General features: G+C 45.4%; 1 protein-coding gene across 3 annotated transcripts in view; it reads left to right on the forward strand.

Annotated features, from left to right (window-relative positions):
* The first annotated feature begins 204 nt into the window (after positions 1–204).
* The window catches only part of SLC16A1 (solute carrier family 16 member 1), a 42,505-nt gene continuing 20,296 nt past the window's right edge, over positions 205–22,413 (forward strand). The window contains exon 1 of one of the 3 annotated variants that reach the window (XM_070077853.1): positions 205–343. The gene's annotated coding sequence lies outside the window, so the exon portion shown is untranslated. Of the gene's footprint in view, positions 445–723; positions 871–22,413 lie in introns of those variants that run through there. The other 2 variants (XM_070077854.1, XM_051856152.2) reach the window with 2 other exon arrangements.

Raw genomic sequence — 22,413 nt, forward strand, 5'->3', positions numbered from 1 at the left:
GCCGGCGCGCGCGGCCGAGCAGGCGGGCGGGAGCGCGCGGCCGCGCGCGTGTGGTGGCGCGAGCCGCAGTGCGTGTGTATGTATGGCGGGGAGGGGGCGGCGGCCGGGCGGCCGGCTCCGCCCCCTGTGCGCATGCTCCGGCCCCGGCGGGTTATAAGGCGGCCGCTCCGGCCCCGCCAGACAAAGTGGTGAGGTGCTACGTGACTCCCGGCCGCGTGGGTGCTCGGAGCGCCGAGCCAGCGAGGCGCGGACGAAGGACGCGCGCTGGAAGCCGGGCCCGCAGAACTCCGGCCCGCCGCGCCGCCTCACGCACACTTGGGAGTCTCGAGCCGCGCGCATAACGGTTAGTGGGTCGCGGCTGGCGGTGCTCGGGGCGGACGCTGCGCTGCTCTGGCTGCTCTGGCTGCTCTGGCTGCCCTGGCGCGGTCCGAGGGGACCCCCGAGGTAGTGGAGCCCTTGGCTGTGCTGGGGAATGGATGCGGCGGGACCGAGGGCATCGTGGCCGCGGGTTTCCGCGTGGTCCCGGAGCGCAGCGTTGATGAAGGAGGGGACCTTGAGGCGCTGGGGACATCTCTGCAGCCGAGCCGCTGGCTTCGTAGTCAGGTGTCGGCCACCAGCCTGGCCGAGGAGTTGGGTCGTGGTGCCAGGTGACCTTGGGGAAGTCGCTTCCCCTCGGATCTTCTGGAGCAGCGCCTCTAGGCTCCTGGAGAGATGCTTTGGTCCGGAAAAGGGACGCCGGGGCCGATTCACGTGGTGCGTCGGGACTCCGGGGCGCCTCCTGCTAGCTGGGAAGGCGCTCGGGCGGGAGTTCCTCTGGAGTCGTGGCATGCCCGCCCCAACCTCCCTGGCCTGCCCTCCGTGTCCCACCTGGTGAGTGGCGGGCGGGGCGCGCGGGACTGCCTCCCCGCCGCCCGGGCGTGCGCGCCTGCCGGGTTTCAGTGGACCTGGCGGAGGGGATGGGCAGCCGGGAGGCTGCGGGAGCCGGTGGGCGCTGCCGGGGTCTTTGTCGTTCAACCTGTGGCCGCCCGCGTGGGCCGCACGGCGCCCTGGGCCCAGGGCCTCAGGCGGCCCTGCTGAGTGGAGTCGGAGGATGGCGTGGCGCCGGCTCAGAGGCACGCTTTGTGTCCCAAGAACATCCTCGTTTCCACGTGCGTTTTCATTTCGTTTCATTGACGTGACATATTTGGTGCGACAGGCAGTTGCTAAATCGAGTGTGCCACTCATCGAAACCAGGAAACAAACGTGTTACTACTTTAGGCTTTCCCTGGGTTTCCAGTGGCTGATTACAAGCCCGGCGGCTGACTGATAATAGTAAAATGTGTTGGTTCAGGCTACTTTATTTACCGTCAGAAGGTCTGGGAAAAAAATTTTTTCCAAAATTACTCCGATTTCGACATTGTGTGAGTCGGTGCCTTGATAAGAGTGTGAGATTAGTGACTCCTGGAATTCCGTGATGGGCTGAACTGCGAGTTGTGTGAGTTTGGAAGAATGTGAGTAGGAATTAAGCCGTAAACCAACACTTAGACCTCAGCTACCAGCCCGTGAGATCAAGCAGAGCTGCCGTATCTTCAGTTTTGTAGCTTGGTGTTAAACAGTATGTATACATGCAAGCTTTATACTACTTTGCCTTCAGATTGCCATAGAAATGATCAAGAATTCAAGACATTCAGCCCTTCAAGTCGGTAATGGGGAAGATTTCTAAATATACAGAAGTAGACTATCCCTGAGTAATTCATTCTGGGTTTAAATAGATGCTGTTGTTTTATTAGATTGCAGTGACCCCTGTTAAATATGGAAGTTAATGTTCTGAGCAGCAGTTTGTGAGGGTTTTACAGCTGAATAGGTTTAAAGATTTAGTTGTAAGCTTAACATAAGAGGCTGTAATGTCCCTAAACAGATTGAGAGGGAAAAAAATCATGCCACCCTAGGATGAGACCATCTGATTGGTGTTCTGTTTTTTTGTCTTTTGCATACTAAGGAATATAATATTAGTTCTGAGATGGAGCTTAAAGACTGGCTCTTCAGCTTCTCTGATTTTTACTTATAATGCAACTGAGGCTGGAGAGGGTAGTGACTTAACACCTTAGGTCTGAAAACTCGCTAGTGATTGGTGGGAATTGTGTGTGTATTCTGGCTTCCATTTTTGTCAGATTGTCACACCTGAATTTTCTCTAAAGTTGTTCATTGTATGCACAAAATTATCTCGGACCGAAAACAGATTTTGAGGTTAATAACTGTTCCTAACACCTGTGCCCTTCGCTCCCATGATGTTTTCAGTTCACTTCATAATATGCATTCCTATGCAGGATTCAGATCCCAGGACAAATGCCCACATGGCTGGCTGTTTCTGTTGCTGATGAGGTCTAGGCAGACGCAACTTGGTTAAGAGGGAAAGAGTCTGGAAAGCTGTGAATGTTATACACTCAGCAATTTATTGGCTGCTGGGCACTATGAAAGGCAGGGTTCCACAGGGAACAAATTCCAGCACTTGTCCTCGTGGAGTTTATAGTCTTAACTGGAGAATAGCTAAATATATAATTCCCACACTCAGTACCAGTACTTCTTATAAACAAGTATTGAGAATTATGATGGCGGGGGCAAGTGTAGGTTCCTACGGGAATGAATGCTGTCGTGTGTAGGTGTGAGAAGAGCCCAACTTAGAAGCAATCTGGGTAGGTCTCTGAGGAAATGCTGCTTGACCTGAGGCTTGAAGGATGACTGGGAGCTAGCTAGGCAGTAGAAAGAGCGTTCAGGACATGGGTGTTGGAGCTGCAGTCAGAGTACAAGGTGCAGTGCAAGACCTGTGAGAATGTCCCCAAAGCTAAAGCAGAGAGAATGGGAAGAGATTCAGATCATGGAGGACATTATAAGTCACTTTAGGAATCCAGAAGGAGTCTAGGTGGAAGGCTTAAAGGAACGCTGTTGTCTTGAAGGCGGGATGGAAAGCAGTTTGAGGATTTTTAACTGGAGCTGGAGATAGCCTGATCAGATTTTGCATTTTAGGATCATCATTCTGTATACAGTGTGGAAAATTGGTTCAAGGAGGCGGTTGGAGTGAGATGAGACCGCAGTGATAGACAAAGTAGACAAGGGGGACGGAAGAGAAGGAGAAACAGGATTTGATGTTCGACCAGATGGGGAAGCCAAAGGGCTGAAGGGTATCAACCAGCTTCCTAGTTTGAGCAAGTGTTTGCTAATTAGGTGGTGCTTGCCTCCATTTAACCAGTGGGGACACCAAGAGGCTGTGTGATTAAACAGGCTGCTCAGCTTGTAAAGCTTGGAGATAAAATTCACAGCCATTTCTGCCCTGTTTTTCTTGGTGACACTGAAAGTGTGTTTTTTAATTTTTTTCAGTTCTAAACAATTTAACAAGGAAAATTCCAAAACACAGTTGAGCTACTGTTTTATCTTTACTGCTACCTATTTTACTCAGCCTCTACTGGATTATTGTAATGCTGGCACTGCAGGCAGCGGCCTTACCCCCTTTGCCACAGCGCAGCCTGCAGTGCCGCCATCCCGTATGGGCACCGGTTTGGGTCCAGCTGTTCCTCTTCCAATCCAGTGCTCTGCTGTGGCCTGGGAAAGCAGTTGAAGGTAGCCCAAACCCTTGGGCCCCTGCACCCTTGTTGGGAGACTCAGAAGAAGCTCCTGGCTTCTGGCCATTGCAGCCATTTGGGGAGTGAACCAGAGGATGGAAGATATCTCTCTTCCTCTGCCTTTGTCTTTCTGTAATTCTGCCTTTCAAATAAATAAATGAATCTTAAAAAAAAAAAAGGTACAACTCTTAAGTCATAATTACAGCTGCTGTTATCTTACCTTAAAATTAACATCACCAAATATCCAGTCAGTATTTAAATTTTTCTAATTTTTTTTTAATAATTGGTTGGTTTCACTTGGGATCTAAAGACATATTACATTTGAATAGTATGTATCTTCAGTCTTTCAATCTATAGATTCTTCCTGTCCCCTTTCTCTTAACTTTCCTTGTAATTTATTTGTTGAGAGAACCAGGTCATTTTTCCTAGTTTCCTTCATTCTGGATTTTGATGGATGTATCTCTCTGGTGTTCTGTCTTTCTGTCTTGATTTTATTTATTTGAGAGGTGGAAATACAGAGGGAGAAAGAGAGAAAGGTCGTCCATCTGCTGGTTCACTGCCCAATGGCCACAGTGTCCAGAGCCTCCTCCTGGTCTCCCACGTGGGTACAGCGGCCCAAGGACTTGGGCCATCCTCTGTTGCTTTCCCAGCAGAGAGCTGGATCAGAAGAGGAGCAGCTGGGACTAGAACCTGTGGCTGTATGGGATGCTGCAGGAGGGTTAACCCGCTGCACCACGGCACCATCCCTCCTCTGGTGTGGTTTTAACATGTCCATCTATCCTTTGTATTTCCTAATTAAATTAGGTGGCTAGATTGGGGACTTTCTGACAGCTCAGATGGGTTCAGGTTTGATTTCTAGGTGGAGGACTGGGAAGAGAGGACAAGTCTAATTCCAAGGTAGTGGTCTGTACTTGTATCTGGCAGCATCTGATGTTTAGTTGTCCATTCTGCTGTAATAACAGCCTGTTTCCTTAATTCAGTAGTGGTTTGCAAATAGCGGTAATTTGTACCTTTAATTCCACCATTCCTTCTTAATTTATTTACTAGAATGCCTCTGTACAAAGAAGCACAGTTTGAATAGGAATGGCAAATCAGAGTTTGTGTGTTTTAATTCAATAATGGGCTACAACTAGTCCTTGCTTTTTTGCAGAAATGTATTTAAATGTATCAAGTTACTTAAACAAAAAAATGTTTTGTTTTTTTTTAGCACTTGATGTTAGCTTTTCAAGTGGACCTTAGTATTTGGAATATTTAAATATTCTGTTCTTAAATTGATGGGCTTCCTCTTGGTCTTTGTTGCCCCTTTGTTGGAGAGCTTATCTGTTCCTACAGCTTTCTGAGGAACACTTGGTAGACTTGCTACGAAGTCTGAATCTAGCTGTAATCAGATTCCAGATTTTAGGTTCCTTGAGGACAGGGGTTGCCTACTCTTAAGATGATTTGCTATTCTGGTCATCTCCTGGACGTTTCATACTTAATTTGGTGCTTAAAGCTCACCATCTTTGTTCTCAACTTCCCTTCATCACCCAGACCTGGTCTAATAACTACCATTCTTCCAGGTAACCAGGCTTAAATTCTGAGTCCTGTTAGTAGCTCCCCTGGTGGGCCCCTTGCCCTGCTGGCTGCAGTTAGGTGCTAATTCCTTTCCCCCTTTGTTGTCTCTTGCATTCCATCCCCCACCCCCACTGCTTTTTCTTTTGTATTGTGGTTACCTAGCTTCCGCAGCAGCCACGACGCGTGCAAGCAGCTTACCTTATACCTTCCAGCACTGTCACACCACCCCTTCTCCAGTCTGCCCTACCATGTGCTGCCATTTCCTGGTGATGTCATAGCTGTAATCAGAAATATCACAGGGCTCTCCAGGGCCAACCAAAATAAGTATCTGTCTTTATAGAAGTAAGTCTTCTACAGTGTATTGCTCTGAGTTACCATTTTGAGTTCAAATGTTACTCTTTCTTGAGATTGCTCTGACAAACGGACATTTTCTTCCCTATATATATATATTTTTTTTTTCTTTTGGGGCAGTAGGTCATAGGAGATTTCATAATGACTCTGGCAGAGCGACTAAAGTAGGTGACGGGTTTGAGCCCTAGTACCCTTAAGAAAAGGGATTAAAACAGTGAACAGCCTCCTTAGGATTAGGGTCTTCCAGGATCCCAGTACCCACAATGACAGGATGGATTCACAACCACCACAACTGTGAGACCAGCAGTGACTATTTATATTGCAGTAGGATCCAGTCTGTTTGTTGTCCACACTACCCTAATGCTAGTCACAAGAACTCATAATATTATTGAATCTGATGTGATTACAGAAACAGCCTTCATACAAGGGAGAAATTCCTCAAATAGTGCTGGTATTGTGAACTGCATATTTGATCGTTGGTCGAAAGATGCCTTCTGCGATTTGCTCTTCCTGTAAATCCTCTCAAGACTTGAATGAATACCGAGGACACTGCCCTGCTGTGTTAGACTGCTTTGGAGAGTAGCAGTGACTATAAGTTGCCTTTATTGGGTTTTGAGTTTTTACTTTTAACTTTTTCTTCTGTTTCTCCTATCAGAGGCTTTTAACTTGGGGGTCTGCAGGTTGACCCCCAAAGTGCATGGAATTCAGAGAGTCAGTAAACTTGTTTGGAGGGAAAAAATTAAATTTCTGAATTAATCTGTAACTAAAATTCGGAATTTTACGGAAGCTGTGAATGTAGGCAACAAAATATTGCATTATCAGTACCTGTGACTTTGTTATTAATAGAAATTACTATTTCACATTATAATACAGTTATAATTATCTTAAAATTGCAAGCTCATCATTACTTCAAAAGTATTGTAGTTATACTCATTGTTAGCTATTATTTTTAAAAAGCACATTATTGTATCCAATTAAAAACATTTGACACAGTCTACCTTTGCATTTTATTTTGCGCATTTAAATGCATTACTGTGACAAGGGTTCCATAGGCTTTGCCCAACTGCTAGGAGAATCTGGCACTAAAAGCTGCAGTTAAGGGATCTCCTATGCCTGGCTCATTCTGTCCCCATGTGAGAGTGAAGTAACCAGAGCCTTTGAGGCAGCACAGCACTCAGATCACAGCATCACAGGTTAAGTAAAGTCTTTGGCTGGTGACTTACTTTTGTTTACTAATTACCATAAGCTGACCTCACAAATGAGAGGGAACAAAATGCTTAAGTATATGCTAAGGGAGAACAAAATTACTTTCACAAATGTAGGCAGTATAGTGTCCTTTTGTGCTCAGGAAGTATATTTGTGTTTCCGAAGGAGTCTGTTAAATAGCCTTAAGTTGAGTGGAGAAGTGGGTGTCTTCATGAACTTGAGCGATTCACTTGCTCCATTTTGGGTATATTCACATCAACCAATGTACTTAGTTGCTTCAAGTCTTGTCAAGTGGCTCACTGTTTTAGTGCAGGCCTTTGTTTTGCTCAAGTAGAGAGCCCCTAACCAAGTCTGTGAAGCACAGTTTTGAAATTTCTGCTTTGCAGATTCAAAGTGCACATCCTCACTTGTGGTTGTATAGTGCCACTGTTAGCAATAAAACTACTTGATGGAGTTGTTGGAAGGGGAGTGGTTTAACAGTTAAAGTTCTTTCCAGGAAAAAGACACTTATTTAAAAATTGTGTATTTCTACTAAAAATATCAGTTATCTTTTTTTTTTTTTTTTTAAGATTTATTTATTTAAGGCCAGCGTCACGGCTCACTTGGCTAATTTTCCGCCTGCGGCGCCGGCACACCGGGTTCTAGTCCTGGTTGGGGCGCCAGATTCTGTCCCGGTTGCCCCTCTTCCAGGCCAGCTGTGGCCCGGGAGTGCAGTGGAGGATGGCCCAAGTGCTTGGGCCCTGCACCCGCATGGCAGACCAGGAGGAAGCATATGGCACCTGGCTTCGGATTGGTGCGGCGGCCACTTGGGGGGTGAACCAATGGAAAAGGAAGACCTTTCTCTGTCTCTTTCTCTCAGTATCTAACACTGCCTGTCAAAAAATAGAGAGAGAGAAAAAAAGATTTATTTGTTTGTTTGAAAGTCAGAGTTACACAGAGAGGGGAGAGGCAGAGACAGAGACAGAGACAGAGAGAGGCCTTCTATCTGATGGTTCACTCCCCAGTTGGCCGCAACAGTCAGAGCTGTGCTGATCCGAAGCTAGGAGCTTCTTCCAGGTCTCCCATGCAGGTGCAGGGGCCCAAAGACTTGGGCCATCCTCTACTGCTTTCCCAGGCCATAGCGGAAACCTGGATTGGAAGTGGAGCTGCTGGGACTTGAACCGCTGCCCATATGGGATGCCAGCACTTCAGGCCAGGGCATTAACCCACTGTGCCACAGCACTGGCCCCACCAACACTTATCTTAATGGCGCTGCAGCTCAACAGGCTAATTCTCTGCCTGCAGCGCCAGCACACCGGGTTCTAGTCCCGGTCGGGACACCGGATTCTGTCCCGGTTGCCCCTCTTCCAGGCCAGCTCTCTGCTGTGGCCAGGGAGTGCAGTGGAGGATGGCGCAAGTGCTTGGGCCCTGCACCCGCATGGGAGACCAGGAGAAGCGCCTGGCTCCTGCCTTCGGATCAGCGCAGTGCGCCGGCCGTGGCAGCCATTGGAGGGTGAACCAACAGAAAAAGAAAACCTTTCTCTCTGTCTCTCTCTCTCACTGTCCACTCTGCCTGTCAAAAAAACAAACAAACAAAACAAAAAAAAAACACGAAGTTTTACTGTATTATATTTGGAGGTAATAATGCTTTTTAAAATATATCTTTGGTGTGTATGAATGGATATAACATCCAACTTCCCTTTCTTCATAATGGTCACATTGTCAACATAGACAACAGCCAGTTTTTCAGTCTGTAAAAAGGCAAAAGTAAAGCATTAAAGAAGGCAGATTTTGCTGGAATAGTAATTTACCTAGCAAGTGAGGCTGGTCAGACAAGTTCTGTATGACAAAAGTTGTTTTTAACAAATTTTTTAATTTAAAAAAGAAACTTTTCTACCTCTCTGACTGTAGAGGGCACTAGGCCCAAAAATCCTATTATCACTGAAGAATCTTGGTTATTTCTTTTTTACACCACCCCGCCCCCGCCCCCCCCCCCCCCCCCCCCCCGGTTTCACAGTTTTCTCTACTTCTCAAAAACCGAGGAAATCAGATTTTTCAAACTTCATCTAATGTTAACATTTGGTCATGAGGGGTTGGTGTTAATATTTCAAAAGTAGAAAGATAGCCTTTCATTAGATCAGGAAACATATAACTAAAAATAGTAGGGAAGTTTTTAAAAAAAAATAGCAGCTTATTATTTAGAGTTTTCAAAGTGCTACCCAGGGAGCATTGAGTAAGATGTCACAGGGAGAAGTAACTGCATAAGCAAAGGTGACTTCAGAAAATCAGTAACCTGGGTGTTGGATGAAATTAGAATTGGGAAAGTCACTAGTTAATGAAAAGTTATAGGGGCCAGCGCTGTGGCGCAGCAGGTTAAAAGCCCTGGCCTGAAGTGCTGGCATCCCATATGGGCGCCAGTTCTAGTCCCGGATGCTCCACTTCCCTTCCAGCTCCCTGCTAATGCATCTGGCGAAGCAGCAGAAAATGGTCCAAGTCCTTGGGCCCCTGCACCCACGTAGGAGACCTGGAAGAAACTCCTGTCTCCTGGCTTCAGATCAGCACAGCTCCAGCCATTGCAGCCATCTGGGGAATGAACCAGCGGATGGAAGATCTCTCTCTCTCTCTCTGTCTCCACCTCTTTCTGGAACTCTGTCTTTCAAATAAAAAATAAAATAAATCTTTTTTAAAAAATGAAAAGTTATTTCATTTCTGCAAATTACCAAATGGTTCTATGTGTTGTGTCAATTTGTAGATTTAGACCAAACTTAGACTATCTTTTGCCTCTGTTTGACTTGGTCTTTAATGTGTCCTGGCCGGCGCCGCGGCTCACTAGGCTAATCCTCCGCCTGCGGCGCCGGCACACCAGGTTCTAGTCCCGGTCGGGGCTCCGGATTCTGTCCCGGTTGCCCCTCTTCCAGGCCAGCTCTCTGCTATGGCCTGGGAGTGCAGTGGAGGATGGCCCAAGTCCCTGGGCCCTGCACCCCATGAGAGACCAGGATAAGTACCTGGCTCCTGCCATCAGATCAGCGCGGTGTGCCGGCTGCAGTGCGCCGGCCGCGGCGGCCATTGGAGGGTGAACCAATGGCAAAGGAAGACCTTTCTCTCTGTCTCTCTCTCACTGTCAACTCTGCCTGTCAAAAAAAACAAAAACAAAAAAAAACAAAACTAATGTGTCCTAAAACATCCCTTTGATGACCTAAGTGGCCTTTTCTCCCCAGGGAGTCTGCAGTTGACTTTCTCCTCCCATCCTTGCCCATTCATTATGTACTGTGTATGCATTCTTAAAAAGCCCCCTTTCTTTCTTTTTTTTAGATTTTATTTATTTGAAAGAATTACAGGGAGAAAGAGAGATCAACTGATTGTGATCTTCTGTCTGCTGGTTCACTCCCAGATGGCCACAACAGCCAGGGCTAGGCCAGGGCAAAGCCAGGAGCCAGGAGCTTCATCCAGTCTCCCACATGGGTGGCAGGACACCATCTTCTACTGCTTTCTCAGGCCATTAGCAGGGAGCTGGATCAAAAGTGGAGCAGCTGTACCACAATGTCAGCCCCTAAAAGTTCCTTTTCTTGTTTCCTCTTCTGACTGTTTAAAGTGGTGAGACTTATTAGACTATCTCTTCTTTTTCCCATAACTTTCCTCTGGTTTATAAGACAAAAGGTCTCAATCTCTGCTAGTAAGTACGAGAAATCTACTCTCAAGAAAAAAACTTGTAAGTGTGCCTTTTATTTGTGATTGCCGTAATAAAGAATTGGTTCTACTGTTAAAGCTTTGAAATATCCATGGAAGTTATTCACTATTCTCCAGGCATCCTCATTTGCTTCCTTATCCCCATAAGTGGGTGCACTTACTTATGCTTTAGCTCTAATAAAGAGACCTAATGTGACTTGATCTCACGTGTTTTGTTTTAGTTACTCTGCTGGGTTTTTTTGTTTTTGTTTTTTGACAGGCAGAGTGGACAGTGAGAGAGAGAGACAGAGAGAAAGGTCTTCCTTTGCCGTTGGTTCACCCTCCAATGGCCGCCGCAGCCGGCGCGCTGCAGCAGGCGCACCGCACTGATCCAAAGGCAGGAGCCAGGTGCTTCTCCTGGTCTCCCATGGGGTGCAGGGCCCAAGCACTTGGGCCATCCTCCACTGCACTCCCTGGCCACAGCAGAGAGCTGGCCTGGAAGAGGGGCAACCGGGACAGAATCTGGCACCCCGACCAGGACTAGAACCCCGTGTGCCAGCGCCGCAGGCAGAGGATTAGCCTAGTGAGCCACGGCGCCGGCCATACTCTGCTGTTTTCTATAATATAATATAGGCATACAGTGTTTTAATTTATCTGTTGTGTTAGTTCGAGGAGTATCCTGGGTGCTTGAGGTAGGAAAATGCTCTGAAAGTCAGGGATTTGCAGTGAAAAGTAAAAATGAACTTGCTATTGCTTTTAATTAAGTATCTGAATTTACCCAAATCCTACTATGCAACCCTAAGTAACTCTCATTCCTGTAATAGTAGAGGGTTTGCCAATTTTTTATTCGTCTGGTAAGTTTAATACTTGGTAAAGTTTTAATGTAGATATTGGTTATTATCTTTCTTTAAAACCCCACCAGTGGGGCCGGTGCTGTGGCCTAACTGGTAAAGCCACTGCCTGCAGTGCCAGCATCCCATATGGACACCGGTTCTTATCCTGGCTGCTCCAGTTCCAATCCAGCTTTCCGCTATGGCCTGAGAAAGCAGTGGAGGATGGCCCAAGTGCTTGGGCCCTGCACCCACATGGGAGACCAGGAGGAAGCACTTGGCCCGGCTTCAGATCAGCGCAGTGTGGCGGCCATTTAGGGGTGAACCAACGGAAGAAGGAAGACCCTTCTCTCTGTCTCTCTCTCACTGTCCACTCTTGCCTGTCCAAAAAAAAAAAAAAAAAATTCTATAAAAGAGTGAAAAAACACACCCTTTGTTAACATTGTAACAGGAAGTAGAACTTGATAGAATCTTAAGGATAAATTGGCAATAACCTTAGAATTTCACAGACATTTGTGTCTAAAAAATTAATCTAAATTTCTTTCTTTCTTAAGGATTTGTTTTATCTGTTTGAAAAAGTTACAGAGAAAGAGGGAGAGACAGAGAGGTCTTCCATCTGCTGGTTTACTCCTCAAATGGCTGCAACAGCTGAGCCTGGGCCAGGCTTAAATAAGCAAGGAGCTGGGAGCTTCATCTGGGTCTCCCACGCGGGTGCAGTGACCCAAAAACTTGCGCCATCCTACGCTGCTTTCCCAGGCACATTAGCAGGGAGCTGGATTGGAAGTGGAGCAGGTGGAACTTGAGCAGGCGCTTTACCCACTGCGCCACTATGCCGGCCCCATTAATTAAATGTCTAGCTCATCACCCTGTTTGTAGGAAGGGAGGAAAGTAACAACAAGTGTGCAGCAGTATTAATTTTTTTTTTCATTTGACAGAGAGACCAAGAGAAAGGTCTTCCTTCCGTTGGTTCACCCCTCAAATGGCCGCTACAGCCAGAGCTATGCTGATCTGAAGCCAGGAGCCAGGTGCTTCCTCCTGGTCTCCCATGTGGGTGCAGGGCCCAAGCACTTGGGCCATCCTCCACTGCCCTCCCGGGCCACAGCAGAGAGCTGGACTGGAAGAGGAGCAACTGGGACCAGAACCCGGCGCCCATACGGGATGCCAGTGCTGCAGGTGTAGGATTAACCAGATGAGCCATGGCGCTGGCCCCCAGCAGTGTTAATTTTTTAAAGTATGGTTCATCCAGAGAGTAGAATACTAACCATTCAAAAATAAATCATAGAACTAGACACAAAAACAAGTATTTCCAATTTTAAATCGAAAACACAGTCAATAAAGCAGCATGTAATGCAATGGCATTTATGTTTATGCATAACTCTTAGAAGGAAGTTTAAGAGAATTTCAACCAAAATGTGAATAACTTACAAGGATGGTAGAATGAACAAATTTTCTATTCACCCATGTATATCTTCTAATTTCTCTATGATCAATATGTATAATTTGTGCTGTTAAAACCTATGGAAAAGTGAATATTGTTTCCCCTTCCAACCCATAACAATGTATTGTGTGTACTTATCAGTGTTAGTTTACTTACCTGTTTATTTTTTCTTTTCCCAAGAATCTAAGCCTCATGAGGGCAGGGACCATGCTTGTTTTACTGCTTTCATTCCAGACACTCAAAATTTGTTGAATGAATGGCAGAAAAGTTCTGTGTGTATCCCAATAAAACTTTTTTTTAAAAGATTTATTTATTTGAAAGGCGGGAGTTAAAAAGGCAGAGGCAGAGAGAGAAAGATCCAATCCACCTTCCATCCGCTGGTTCACTCCCCAGATCGCTGTAACGGCCGGAACTGCACCGATTAGAAGCCAAGAGCAGGGGCTTCTTCCTGGTCTCCCATGCAGGTGCAGGGGCCCAAGCATTTGGACTATCCTCCAGTGCTTTCCTGTGCCATAGCTGAGAGCTGGATCGGAAGAGGAGTAGCCAGGACTCAAACCAGCGCGTATATGGAATGCTGGCACTGCAGGCTGCATCTTTACCCACTACGCCACAGCACCAGCCCCTGATAAAATAAAAAATGAAGGGCTGGTGCTGTGGCTAGTGGGCTATAAGCCTTTACCTGCAGCGCCAGCGACCCATATGGACACTGGATCCGGTTCCAGCTCCTTTCCGATCCGGCTCTCCTCTATGGCCTGGGAAAACAGTGGAGGATGGCCCAAGTGCTTGGGCCCTTGCACCCAGGTGGGAGACCTGGATGAAGATCCTGGCTCCTGGCTTCAGAACAGTGCAGCTCCGGCAGATTCGGCCATTTGGGGAGTGAACCAGCGCATGGAAGATCTTTCTCTCCATCTCTCTCTCTGTAACTCTGCGTCTCAAATAAGTAAAATAAAAACCTTAAAACTTATAAAACATGATTATACAGTTCTGTGATGTGTAATCTTTAATATGATAATTGCAAAAGCAACCAGATGAAATTCGTTAATTTAGGATTATGACAGTATAATTTTGGCTGTCATAATTCTAAAATCGTGCTCTTTTATCCATCTTTGTTAGCTAACAAATACGTATATGTATACCTATGCATTAATAAAAACTAACCCTTGTTCTTTGGGATTATGGGGCTTACAAAGAAAGATTCCACAGTTTGTGCTTGATTAGTAGAAAGGGTGAAATGGCCAAGGCATGTTTTAGACAAAACCAGAGAATTAAACTGCTACTATGAAACTATTACATGCTACCTTGGATGTTTTATTTAACTGATATTGAGTTTATTGTGAAGTGTTTCGTGCTATGTCCGGACCCTTAAAAGTACTTTACTTATTGCTAGAAATGACAAATTACTAACTTGGATTTCATTGTTATTTTGTTCTCTTGTTTTGCCATTTGTTAGTTGCAGTAAAGTTTTTTGAAACCTTTATAGTAACCATTTTAGTAGCTATTTCACAATTTTCCATGCATGAGCTTGAATTTTTTTTTTTTTTTTTTTTTTTTTTTGGACAGGCAGAGTGGACAATGAGAGAGAGAGACAGAGAGAAAGGTCTTCCTTTTGCCGTTGGTTCACCCTCCAGTGGCTGCCGCGGCCGGCGCGCTGCGGCCAGCGCACCGCGCTGATCCGGTGGCAGGAGCCAGGAGCCAGGTGCTTTTCCTGGTCTCCCATGGGGTGCAGGGCCCAAGCACCTGGGCCATCCTCCACTGCACTCCCTGGCCACAGCAGAGGGCTGGCCTGGAAGAGGGGCAACCGGGACAGAATCCGGCGCCCCGACCGGGACTAGAACCCGGTGTGCCGGCGCCGCTAGGCGGAGGATTAGCCTAGTGAGCCGCGGCGCCGGCCTATGAGCTTGAATTTGAATTATTAAAGAGAGGTTTTTTGTTGTTGTGTGTGTTGTTTTGTGTTTTTTTTTTGTTTTTTGTTTTTTGTTTTTTTTTTTGTTTTGGACAGGTAGTTATAGACAGTGAGAGAGACAGAGAGAAAGGTCTTCCTTCCATTAATTCACTCCCCAAATGGCCACTATGGCCGGTGCTGCGCCAATCCAAAGCCAGGAGCCAGGTGCTTCTTCCTGGTCTCCCATGTGAGTGCAGGGGCCCAAGCACTTGTGCCATCCTCCACTGCCCTCCCGGGCCACAGCAGAGAGCTGGACTGGAAGAGGAGCAACCGGGACTAGAACCTGGCGCCCACAAGGGATGCCGGCGCTGCAGGCGAAGGATTAGCCAAGTGAGCCACAGTGCAGGCCTAAAGGGAGATTTTTTAAATTGGAGTTTGTTTGTGCTTATAGTTTGCAAATCAGATTTAAAAAGTAAGTAGAAGTTTTTCTTATTTATTTATTTGAAAGGAAGAGAGAGGGAAAAACAGAGAAAAACAGATATCTTCCTTGTGCTGGTTCATTCCCCAAATGGCTTAAAAAAAAACAGTTCTGGGCCAGGTCCAAGCCAAGAACCAGGAACTCCATCCTGATCTCCCACATAATGGCAGGATCCAAGTACTGGGCCATGTTCTGCAGCCTTCCTAGGCCTTTCAGCAGGAAACTGGTTTGGAAGTAGAGCAGCTGGGACCCAAGCTGGCACTCTGATGTGGGATATCCACTTTACAAGTAGCAGCTTAACTCCTGCACCACGATGCTGGGCCTGGAATGCTTACTTTTGAAAGACTGTACTAAAGGGGGGGGGGGGGGGAGGAGGAGATAAATAAAAAATTAAAATTAACCCTCAATAAAGAAACTAGAACCCACATTTCAGAGTTTCTACATGTTACTGAAGCCCCTCCCTACACCCTCTTTGTATGAAATCATGCTTACATGGGTGATCAGCTGCCATAGGTCAATAAAGTTTTTCAAGGATAACTAAGTATTTGCTGCAGCTTCAGGTTATGAAAATGACTTTGGCTGAGAATGGCAAAATAAGTTGATATACACACACATTGTATACTTACATTCACTTACCTTTAAATTTGCCTGCTGGTTTGTCCATTTGCAGGTATGATCAGTTTCTTCAGCTCTACTTTAATCTTCCTCCTTTCTAAAACAACCACAAAAGTAGGATTGACATTTGTAAAATTAAGCCCATGATAGGAGCCTCATGGGGGTTTTGTCGAGTATTACACTAAAGCCAAGGTAAATTCATTGGAATTGTACACCAGTATAGGCCTCGTAGAGTGGAAATACATGGTGAAAGTAGATTCTTCTTTGGGTGTACTGTATTTTAATGAAATTGAATTGAAATTTCAACTTGAAAACCAAAAACATTTTTTTGTCATTCATTGAAATAACTTTACCTGGCTTTGTTCATGGTACAGCAGAAGTAGCTCTAATTACTGATTAGGTAAAATATTGATTGCCAGGAAGCCTTGTGACATTTTGCCAAACAATCCAGAAATATTAATAATACATGTCATTTGGCACTAAATTTCCTTCTCTAAAAATCTTTCTTAAGACCAGATGTGTGTGTCCAATGCCTCCATGTTACTTGCAACTTTGTGTTTCTGCTTTTTCAAAAAACTTCAGCCTTGAGGGTGTGCTGAGCTGAGCAAGTCTAGTTGGACTAGCATTGGACAAAGATCCTTCCTAGAAAGTCATTGGGAAGGGAGCAAAGTGTCATCCTTGAACAGTCTGTAAGTGGACTGCAGTGGACAGAGAGGAGTCAGGGAACCAGGCGTTTTAATTGTTTATCCTGGAGACACCTTCCTCTTCAGTCTCCCCTTGTGTCTTAGGTGGGGAAAGGGCTCTGAGACTTGGTGAATGCTTTGCATTTCATCAAGTATTCTTTAGCATTTATTTGATACATTTGCTTGAAACTGAGCAGGCCTTTTGTAGTTCACAGTGCAGTTGCTTATCTGTTTGTAGTACTCTAGGCTCCTGACAAGGATGCATACGTTGTGAGCGACTTGTTGGGAAAAACTTTAAACAAATCGCTGGTTTGAGGTGGCGAGTGCTAAGAATACATGGGCTGTTTAGAACTATGAGAAAATGTGAGGGCTATGAGGAAGAAACCTGATAAGCCAAAGGACTCTTAAAGGGAAGCAAATTTATTTTGTTCTATAATAAAATTGTTACTGAGGTGGGGATCGTACATCCCCTGGTTCACTTGCCAAATAGCTCCAACAGCTGGGGCTGGGCTAGGTTGAAGCCAGGAGCCAAGAGCTTCATCAAGATCTCCTGCATGGGTGGCAGTGGCCCAAGTACCTGGGCCATTTTCTGCTTCTTTCCCAGGCACATTAGCAGGGAGCTGGATTGGAAGCAGAGCAGCTATGTTCCAATGTGGGATGCTGGTGTCTCAGGCAGTGCTTTAACCTGCTGTGCCACAGTGCCAGCCCCCTTACACACAATTTTATAAAAGTATAAAAGATATGTAGTTTAAGTAGAACTTAAATCACTTATAATTCTACACAATGTTCTACTACCCTTTTCCTAATGCATCCATTTTTTTCTATAATTAACACATCCCTGTTGCACATTAAGGGTAGGCATTTGGCTTACTGATTAAGCTGCAGGTTTGGACACCACACCCCATGTTGCAGTGCCTGGGTTCAAGTCCTTGCTCCTCCTGGACCTAGTCTTCCTGCTAATGTATGCTCTGGGAAGCAGTAAGTGATGGCCCAAGTAATGGGGTTTCAGTTCACCTATATTGGGAGACTCAGATTTGAGTTCAGGGATCCTAGCTTCTGCCTGGCCCAGCCCTGGCTGTTCAGGGTAGTTGAAGAGTGAACCTGTCTCTGATGCTCTGCCTTTGAAATAAAAAAGTAAATAAATCCTTATAAAAAAGCTGACAGCTACAGTGAACAGCATAACTAAGAGCAATTCATAATTTTATGAATTTCTCAGTATATTTCTAATATTTTTCTCCCATGATCTTTGGCTACATACTGTCATTTCAAACTGATTTATTAAGGAATAATTGATGTAGAAAAAAGTGTAGATGTTTAATGTATACAACTCGATGAGTGTGGAGACAAGGATAACCCTGCAGTCATCAGCACTATCAATGCTGTAAACTTACCCCTCTAAGCTAAGCGCTTCCTCCTGCCTCTTTTGTTTATCTGGGAAGTTTGTTTTGCTTTGTTGTGTGTGTATGTGTGTTAAGAGGACCTAACATAGGTCTGCACTTAGCAAATGAAATATTCAATACAATATTGTTGATCATAGGCCCAACACTTCCCCTTCTCTGCCCCCAATCCACATCAAGCAATCACCATTCTAGGGTCGCTTCTGTTACTATTTTAAGTGAGTAACATTGTCTGACCATGTAAAAATTCTTTACAAAATTGGGACTAGCGTTGTGATACAGTGGATTTGGGCCACTGCCTAAGACACCGGCTTCCCATATTGGGAGTGTTGAGGTTTGAGATCTAGCTACTGTACTTCTAGTCAGCTTTGTGCTAATGCATGTGGGAAGGCAGCAGAAGATGGCCTGCCTGCTTGGTCCCCCACTACCTGTGTGGGAAACCAGGGTGGAGTTCTTGGCTCCTAGCTTCAACCTCGCCCAGCCCAGTCTTATGTGAGGGAGTGAAGAGCATAAGCTCTCTCTTCTTTTTCTTTCTCTATCCCTCCCTCTGTGTCATTCTGCCTTTCAAGTAAATACATCTTTTTTTTTTTTTTTTTTTTTTTTTTTTTTACAGGCAGAGTGGACAGTGAGAGAGAGAAACAGAGAGAAAGGTCTTCCTTTGCCATTGGTTCACCCTCCAATGGCCGCCGCGGCCAGCGCACCGCGCTGATCCGAAGGCAGGAGCCAGGTGCTTCTCCTGGTCTCCCATGGGGTGCAGGGCCCAAGCACTTGGGCCATCCTCCACTGCACTCCCTGGCCACAGCAGAGAGCTGGCCTGGAAGAGGGGCAACCGGGACAGAATCCAGTGCCCCGACCAGGACTAGAACCCGGTGTGCCGGCGCCGCAAGGCGGAGGATTAGCCTATTGAGCCACAGCATCGGCTGAAGTAAATAAATAAATCTTTAAAAAGAAAAACTCCAGAAACTATTGACTGAAATGTTGAATTTTTTATGGAGTGTAAGTTGGAAGCAAGATCTAGGATCAGTTTCCATATATTCAGGAAGACCTACAATCTTTTTTAAGCAATTTAGCTAGCAAGTTACTAATTTCTCTTTTTTTAAAAAATTTGTTTATTTGAAAGTTAGTTACACAGAGAGAGGAGAGGCAGTGGCGGGGTGGGGGGTCTTCCAACCCGATGGTTCACTCCCCAGTTGGCCACAACGGCCGGAGCTACGCCAATCCAAAGCCAGGAGCCAGGAGCTTCTTCTGGGTCTCCCACGAGGGTACAGGGGCCCAAGCACTTGGGCTGTCTTCTATTACTATCCCAGGCCGTAGCAGAGAGTTGTATCGGAAGAGGGGCACCTGGGACTAGAACCGGCGCCCATATAGGATGCCAGCACTTCAGGCCAGGGCATTAACCCACTGCGCCACAGCGCCAGCCCTACTAATATAGAAAATGCCCATTATTAAAAAACTATGCTTTCATTTCAAAGTTTTTTGCACCAAAATTAACTTACCTTTTAGTTCCATTTTTCCACAAACTAAAAAGTCCCCTCACTCATTTAACTACTTGTCATGTGGATAGGATTTTCCCTGAATGTTGGAGTTAGATACACAGGCAGTTGGAAATTTGGAGAGAGAGATTTTCAATTTTTTTAGGTTCTGTATATGCAGCTTGCTTAAAAACTGCATTTCACAATCACTGAGTGTTTGGTTAGCCGAGTCCACTAGTTTTATTCTACTCTCACTGATGTTTTCTGTTTGATTTTTTTTGTTTTTTGGTTGGTTAGTTTCTTCACTCTGTTAAGTTTCAGAGTGGAAAAGAAGGTGAGGTTTCCTAGCCCTTGAATCTTGGAAGTTAATTTGGGGCTGGTAGTTCTGCGAGCCATGGACTTGAATTGGGCCAGTTACAAAGAGCTGGAGGCTTGCAAGGTCAGCAGTCTTTCAGTGAGTCCTCCTCTTGGGGTTTGAATGTCTCCATGTGACTGTGAAACCTGAAAGTAATTTACCTTTAGTAACAAATTCTCTGAAGATTATTGGTTTTAGATACTTTCTGCCTCTTAATTCACAAACTTGGCCATTGTCATTTTAAGAAATGACAGTGGCTTTGTTTTAAATGTTGATGGAGAAAGTAAACTCTGAACATAATGAAGACTGTCTCCAAGGGCTTCTGTAGTCCCTCTTTTCTGGGGTAGGGGGGGGGGGGCATGGGAATAGGAAGCACAACTTTGGCTTATAGGGAGAGGTAGATAAAAAATCTGGAAAAGTTATTCTTGTCACCACTGTCATTGCCAAGAATAGTTAGTATTATTGTTTCCTGTCATCCTTTACAAGGGAAATTGATGAAAGACTTTTCTCACCATCCTGTCAACTGGTTTTTGTAATCCCCCTATCACTTTTGGGCCATAATAGCTAGGCTGGTAGTTAGGCCACTGGGCACATTTTAAGGATTAAACTCTTTTAAGCGTTAGTCCCTTTTAGCCTCTGGACTTTAGCATACAAAGAGCAGATGCGCTCTCTCTTTTCATCAGGTCTGTGAAAGCTGTGTGAGAGGGCCTGCTCTTACAATTTGCTTTCTGATCGAACCTTTTGTTTATAGCAGAGATTTGCCAATTTAGAAGGAAATAATACTTGTATGCTTAGATAATGGTATTAACCATTTTTTGGGGTATTGTATTCCAACAGAATTTTTAAGTTAACAGAGACAACTTTGTCAGGGTGGCAGATTGTTGAATCTGTGTGTAGTTTTTTTTATGTTCTTTTTTCAAAATTATTTTGAATGCTCTCATTTCTTATGCTTTTAAAATTTCCTGTTGAATCTTTGAAACTCCTCTTAAAGTTGTAAGTCTAATGTTGGTACTGTGGAATAAGGTATTATTAACTTGATGAGGCAAGTCTTAGTGACTAAAAATTGTAACTGCTTTAATTGGAACGACAAATCATAGCTGGCAGCTAAGCTTGAAGTTTAATCACGTCCAGCACGTATTAGCTGTTCCAGTCGGAGCTTGATGTGCCAAACAGCTCTACTGTCTGTGGCTGTCATTCTGTGTGTGTAAATATTCCTGAGATGAATTAATCTTTTTAGTGGCTCTTTGATTAAAAAATTTCAAGTGTTCTGTTTTCAGACTTACATGAAGGCAAAACTCTGAAGATTAATGCCCAGAGCAGTTCAGTTTAACATAGTCTTGTTGCCCATTAGCAGAGCTGAGCTATTAAATAGCTTTTTGTTATACTCATTCCAGTAGAAATTTTAGAAAACCTTAACTTGTAAATATCTTGTATTCCTGCCTGAATCATAGGTATGTAAAATGCCCTAGGACAAAGATCATTAACTTTGAAATTGGGTTATATATTTAAGGCAGTTATTCTCCAGACCTGGATTCAGATGTAGCCTTAACTAAAAACTACTTTTCCTAAGAATTACTTTTTTCTTTTTATTTATTTGACAGATAGAGTTAGACAGACACAGAGAGAAAGGTCCTCCTTCTGTTGGTTCACACCCCAAATGGCTGCTACAGCTGGTGCTGCACCGATCCAAAGCCAGGAGCCAGGTGCTTCCTCCTGGTCTCCCACAAGGGTGCAGGGGCCTAAGCTCCTGGGCCATCTTCCACCGCCCTCTCGGGCCACAGCAGAGAGCTGGACTGGAAGAGGAGCAACTGGGAACAGAACCTGGCGCCCACATGGGATGTCGGTGCCGCAGGCAGAGGACTAACCAAGTGAGCCACAGCACCTACCCCAAGAATTAACTTTTTTTTTTTTTGACAGAGTGGTAGTGAGAGACAGAGAGAAAGGTCTTCCTTTTGCATTGGTTCACCCTCCAATGGCCGCTGCTGCCGGCGCACTGCGCCAATCTGAAGCCAGGAGCCAGGTGCTTCTCCTGGTCTCCCATGCAGGTGCAGGGCCCAAGTACTTGGGCCATCCTCCACTGCACTCCCTGGCCACAGCAGAGAGCTGGCCTGGAAGAGAGGCAACCGGGACAGAATCCGGCACCCCTACCCGGACTAGAACCCGGAGGATTAGCCTATTGAGCCACGGCGCCAGCCTTTTTTTATTTTTTAAGGAAACTTGAGGCTTTCTACTTCTGTTGTCTTATCCAAAAGCCCTTCCCCCCACTACAAAAGGAAGGTGTAACTCTCACTAATCCTGTTTCTTACTGTGATTTACTGCTCTAGGCAATAAAAATCTCTGGGTCCACACAGGAGGGGAACATTCCAGAATACATGGTCCTAGAGAGAGTCCTGTGGCAGGAATCCAAAGAGAAGTTAGGTCAGAAACATTTGAGGAGTCATGACTTTGTTACATCTGGACTACAAACTCCTGGCTTCTCTGCTCTAAGTTAGAACTTAAAAATTAAAAAAAAGTTAAAACTTAAAAATTCAGATGATTATCAACACATTTACTTAAATTGAAATGACGTGTGGGGGCCAGCGCTGTGGCGGAGCAGGTAAAGCTGCTGCCCTGCAGTGCTGGCATCCCATATGGGCACCAGTTCGAGACCCAGCTGCTCCACTTGTGATCCAGCTTTCTGCTGTGGCCTGGGAAAGCAGCAGAAGATGGCCCAAGTCCTTGGGCCCCTGCACCCTTGTGGGAGACCCAGAAGAAGCTCCTCGCTTCGGATTGGCGAAACTCCGGCTGTTGTGGCCAATTGGGGGAGTGAACCATCAGATGGAAGACCTCTCTCTTTCTCTCTCTCTCTCATTTCTCCTCTCTTTGTAACTCTGACTTTCAAATAAATAAATAAATCTTGTTTTTAAAAAAA

Source organism: Oryctolagus cuniculus, chromosome 7, assembly GCF_964237555.1.
Source record: "Oryctolagus cuniculus chromosome 7, mOryCun1.1, whole genome shotgun sequence".
Lineage (NCBI taxonomy): Eukaryota > Metazoa > Chordata > Mammalia > Lagomorpha > Leporidae > Oryctolagus > Oryctolagus cuniculus.